The sequence below is a fragment of the Pteropus vampyrus genome, unplaced genomic scaffold (genome assembly GCF_000151845.1).
Source record: "Pteropus vampyrus isolate Shadow unplaced genomic scaffold, Pvam_2.0 Scaffold102, whole genome shotgun sequence".
Lineage (NCBI taxonomy): Eukaryota > Metazoa > Chordata > Mammalia > Chiroptera > Pteropodidae > Pteropus > Pteropus vampyrus.
Window position 1 is genome coordinate 62,696 of NW_011888883.1, and position 6,055 is coordinate 68,750.

The following is a 6,055-nucleotide window of genomic DNA, read 5'->3' on the forward strand; positions in this document are numbered from 1 at the left end:
TGTGTGTGTGTTTTCCATAGCTGCTCAACTGAAAAATCTGTGAAGGCAAGAACTCTGTCTTCTACTTTTTATCCTCAACAATATCTAAGATTCTGTGCTCGCCAAGGGTGTTAAATAAATATTACTAAGTAACTGAGCCTAAGGATCTCTGAGAGTTATTGAATAGTTGATTATAACTGTTCATTAACTGTCTGTATCCACAGAGGGTTGAAATCAGCTATTTAAAGTAATACATAAGAAATCTTTGTGTTTTATAACATCAATAGAAGATAGGGAAATTACAGTGATAGGATCCTAAATGTGAGCCATAAAGGAAATTATTTCTGCCTATTTGAGAAGACCTACTTTGGTCCTTCTTTCTTTGCAATCTAATAAAATATCTGTGAATAGGCCAATAGCATGAATCAAAATTTTTCTAGGCCCTAACAAATTTTGCTTAAATTAAAGTGAACCCATCCCATTTCTTGAGATTCTAGAGGAAAGTCAAGCAGGCAAATTTTTTTCTTTTCCCATCAGAGGCTTCTTCTTTTAGAATGAATTGAGCTTGTGTTTGGAATTTTGTTTTTTAGAAACATGCCAGTAGAAAGCCATTTTAGGCTTTTTGCAGCAACCCACCAATCTAGGGGACTTTGAATCAAGAAATAAAGTTTGTTTATGGCAGTGGCCTTCTTAGGCCCAAGCAAGTATATTTGCCTCGTTCTCAAGCTTTATAGTAATTAGATTTCTGAATAATAATCAGAAATTTTATATATATAACATGTTAACTACAAAGACACATACAAAAAAATACTTTGCTTGTTTTAGGTAAAATTTTTGCTTAAAGAGCTATGTAGATTTTTGATCCTAATCAAAATAGTGACTTTCCCATATTACTGCAAAAAATGACTGTAAGCTTCTTCACCTGACACCAGAAAAGCATTTCATTTGTCTTTAATAGAAATATCACAACCAATTAATAAAATGAGTTTTAGTGTTTCAACATAAAAACACTTCTCCCATGCAAAAGTTGGATACAATATGTGATTTATTTTTTTGTTCTGCCACATTAGGAAAGGGCTTCCTGCCAAAAGACTTCAGCTTAGAAGTCACAACCTTACCCCATTATTCTTTAAGCTCTACTTATAGGCAAATAATACAAAAGGAAGAGAAATGAAACGTAATATATCATGGTGTAAACTACAACCTTACATGGGAAGCCACCTATAGAAGATTTGTTATGTTAACTCTTCACCAATTGTAACATAACACATTATAAACCTATGATATTACACACTAGATCATAAGCTCCTTTAAGCCAGGGCTTTATCCATATTTTATAATTTCACTACCTCACATTATCCTCTTCTCTGGCAATTAGAGCATAGACTCATACACCGTAGGCACTGCTTAATAAATAGCCCTTTAAATGTCATTACATAGAATCAAACTAAGCCATCAGCACAAGTATTAGTTTTGATACAGGAAGATAAAAGGAAGAAGGTTATGCCAACAACTCCTCAAACTATGTTCTTACATATTCTACAGAAAAAAAAATTTGGTAGTCAACCAGATTCAGGATCCATATGCTATATCACTTTCTTAGAAATTCACATCCCAATTGCATAAACTCTAAAAAGTCTTGCTGAAAACACTTGTTCAACTTGATTTAATACAGCGTTTCTCAAGTGTGATTAATTTTATGTGTTAACTGGCCTAAAGGATGCCCAGAAAGCTGGTTTAAAAAAAATAATAACTTCTGAGTTTGTTTCCAGAAAAGATTAGCATTTGAACTGGTGAACTAAGTAAAGCAGATTGCCCTTCCCAGAGTGGGTGGGCACCATTGAATCCATCAAGGGTCCAAACAAAACAAAAAGGCCAGAGAAGGGCAAATTTGCTTTCTCCATTTGAGCTGGGACATCCATTTTCTCCTGCCCTCGGACATCACCCCTCCTGGTTCTCAGGCCTTCAGACTCAGACTGGGGGTTACACTATCAGCAACCCCTATCTTCACCCCAGTGCCCAGGCCTTTCGATTTCAGATTGAATTACACCACTGTTTTCCCAGTTCTCCAGGGTGCAAAAGGCAGATTATGGGAATTCTTGGCCTCCACAAGAAGTGAGCCTATTATATTCCTATAATAAATATAAGATATATATATTCTATTGGTTCTATTTCTCTAGAGAACCCTCATAGAGCAAGCATATTTGACAGTAGAGCCCTTCACAGAAGCATCAGTATCCTATGGAATAAAGCCTCAAAAATCTTCAGTTGTCCAGTTCGAACTAATAATCAGACTTAAGAAGGAAAGGCACAGGCTTCTGGAGCCAGACCCTGAATTCTGCCATTGTTGGATTCACTGTGACCCTGTGCAAGTTACTTACCCTTTCTGAACCTCAGTTTCTTCGAAGGCAAACTAGATAATAAAGCATCCTTCATAGATTTTTGTTGTTGTTAAATAAGATAATGCACTATATTGCTTGTCATAAAAAAGTTTTTTCGTTCTTCTCCAAAGGAAGGACTACCCATTCCCTTTAGGAGAATGAAAGAAAAAGGGAAGTAACATTCCCATGATATATATAACTAATATCCCAGGATATTAGTTATTGATGCATGTGGGAAAATTAGGATCAAGTAGGGGTCAGATTTCTTCTCCTTAAGTTAATCGAAAAATTAAAAAGGCATTGAGTCTACAGCCATGCTATCCTGAACAAGCCCGATTCTATCTGATCTTGGAAGCTAAGCAGGGTCAGGCCTAGTTAGTACTTGGATGGGAGACCACCTAGGAAGACCGGGTGCTGTAGGCATAAAAAATAAAAAATAAGGAATTGTAAGCTGACAAGGTCCTTGCAATCTGTGAGGTCGACCAAGGATTGCTTCACCTAAAAATTAATTAATTAATTAATTAAATAAAAATAAAAATAAAAGTGCATTGAAAATACAATAAGTCAACCATACTAAGAGAAGTACAATAGTAAAAGCAAAAAAAAAAGGAGGGGGAGGAGAGAAGAGCCCCTTATGGAAAGAGACCATAAACATGAAACAGTGGACTGTGTGTTTGCAAATGGACTGAACAGCATTTGCTTCTGACCTAAATTCTCTGAACATTGTACATACTTCAGAGTGGGACAGGCTGAACGTCAGGTTTTTCTTAGCTAACATTAAGGATTCAGGCCTAACTCTAATTCAACTGCTGAAATCCAGTCTAACCTGGATATGCAGTTTCTTTTCAGATGGTATTAATGTGTGTTAACAACCTCTCAGTCCTTGACAAACAACAGCCAGCCTGCACCACAGAGAGAAAACTCAAAAATACTAACAATGAAATGGTAGGTGAGAGAAATTTACTCACCGAAACTTCAACTCTTGCAGTACACTTGTCAGCCCATTACATAGGGATTGAACTTAGTAGATTCCCGACACACAGGCATTAACATGGTCCCAGAGGTTCCCTGCTACTGGTATGGCAGAGGGAGAGGAAGAAATATGTGGATCTGAAAGGCAAGTGGCTGCTCTCACAGTTCAGCCAAGGCTTTTGCAGAGGGCGCTAGATATTTTTAAACCACAATTCCTTTGCAGCTAAACAAATTGAACAGTTTTTTTCTGGTAAAAAAAGCATTAGTTTGTTTCAAAGTCTGATGATAAAGAAGGGATCAAAATTATAAACCCTCTGCTCTAATTCTTTCATCCAATTTCCTATGGAAAAGTATATATGCTGCCTATGATATATGCAATGGAATATTAGGAGGCCAAAACATTGATATTATTCTTACTCTCTTCTCTTTGAAACTCCAATTTGTTTTTAATTGTCATATCTTCATTCTACACATTAAATGGGGAGGAACCTAAGCATTCTGTATAAAGCCAGCAAAACAGACCTGAAACATATATATGGGAAAGGGTGGGGACAATAAATGTTTTCCCCAACCACATTGTAAACTGGTCAAGGTCTATGAATCTATCTTGATTCCCATTCAGAACACTGTTACCACCATGACCACTAGCACAGTTCTCAGTATCCACCAGTAACTCATAAATATTGGCCAATGTATTGATATTTTTCGAATATGCAGACTCCATTTGCATGGCCTCTAGGAAAAAGTGCAGGACAAGCGTAATGCTTCTATTTGCACTCATTGTCTTCACTACACACAATAGTGCCTGGCAGGAGTTCAGCCCAAGGGAAGGTTCAGTTTGTCTGAGACTAGAATTTTTTTTGGAAGTAAACAGCACTTTCCCAAAAGAAACCACATATAAATTTCAACCAAGCTTTGCATCTCTTGTTTTCTTTATACAACCAAGCATGTGTATGTTTAGTTTTAAAAGAGAAAATTTTTTGTCTAAAGCTCATCTCTTCTTTATATCTGATGGTATAGACTGAATGTTTATGTCCCTTCAGAATTCGTATGTTGAAGGCTTAACCCCCAATATGATGGTATTTGGAGATGGGGCCTTTGGGAGGTAATTAGGTTTAGATGAGTTCATGAAGGTGGGGCCCCAAGATGGGATTACTGCTTTTATAAGAAAAAGAGAAGGCAGTAGAGCTCCCTCCCTCTCCACACGCACACACCAAGGAAAGGCCATATGAGGACAATGAGAAGGCAGCCATCTGCAATCCAGGAAGAGAGCTTTTACCAGAACCCAACCACACTGGCACCCTGATCTTGGACTTCCAGCCTCCGGAACTGAGAAAATAAATGTCTGGTTTAAGCCACCCAGTCTATGATATTTTGTTATAGAAGCCCAAGCAGACCAAGATATCCAATAAAACAATGGAAATAAATGTGACTGAGAATAGAGCTAGTGGTCATATGAGAAAGGACAGCAGTGACACAAAGAGGACATACACTCATAAAGCCAGATTATGTTTTCCTCTGACTTTCTTTTAAAAGATGAGATGCTGTAGAATTACCCAGAGCCAAACAGGCTAAGTCTGCCCTTGTCAAGGGTTTAGGCACTATTGCTATGAAAGTTAAAAGTTCTGTGACAGGAGACTATACACAGCTACTGAGGTTGAAGGTGAACAATCAGGTCTCCAATAGCAGCCCCATAAGACAGTTGCACACTAAGAGCATTTGCAAAATCGGATCTTAATTTCCAGACTCATTGGAATTTAGTGCTATGGATTCCAAAGTCCAATCAATGCTCAAACCTATATTCACAGAGGGAAGAGGCTATTATCATCTAATATTCCCGCAAAGTATTTTACTTGTTTTTATAAATTTGCTCTAAAATAAAAAGACATCGTATTAGTTGGATTCTGCAGAGAAACAGAACCAATAGGAGAGAGAGACAGAGACAGAGAGACAGAGATTGTGAGGAATCGGCTCCTGCAACTGTAGGGACTGAGAAGTTCAAAATCTGTAGGGCAGGATAGTGGACTGGAAATTCAGGTAAGAGTTGATGTTGTAGTCTTGAGTCCAAATATCTAAGGCAGAGCAGCAGTGAGGAAACTCAGACAGAATTTCTGTATTGTGGTCTTGAGGACAATTGTTTCTTCTTTGGGAAACTTGAGTCTTTGCTCCAAAAGCCTTCAACTGATTGGATGAGGCCCACCCATATTATCTCTATTTTACTCAAAAGCTACTGACTAAATGTTAATTACATCTAAAAGATATCTTTACAGCAGCACTTAGACTGGAGTTTGGCCAAACAACTGGGCACTATAGCCTACCCAAGTTGACACATAAAATCAACCTCCACAAGCATAAAATGCGAAGCAAAAAAACAACAAAAACAAATTTTCAAATTGTCTTATGTCCTAACCAGCTAATCTTAAGAACTGATCTCATTCCTTGCCACATTAAACAACTCCCTGAATCAAATATATTCTGTTATATCCAAGGGGATGCCTTGCATTTTTACTCAAGTCAACATTGCGAGTGCGAGAGATAAGTTTCTGAAATGCAAGAAATAAATATGGGTCAGCCCTAAACCATGAGATGTCAAAGGTTAGTAACCTAAGGCAAAGCTGCACTCTAAAAAGAGGTCAGTTAGTTAAGGCTAAGATGTTGCTTGTTGTTTTAGCCTCATGGGCTAGCCCTATGCCTGGCACACAGTTGGTCCTCAAAAATTATTG

General features: G+C 37.7%; 1 pseudogene; it reads left to right on the forward strand.

Moving 5' to 3' along the window:
• Window positions 1–2,664: 2,664 nt before the first annotated feature.
• On the forward strand, window positions 2,665–2,783 carry LOC111742866 (annotated as a pseudogene).
• The last annotated feature ends 3,272 nt before the right edge of the window (window positions 2,784–6,055 follow it).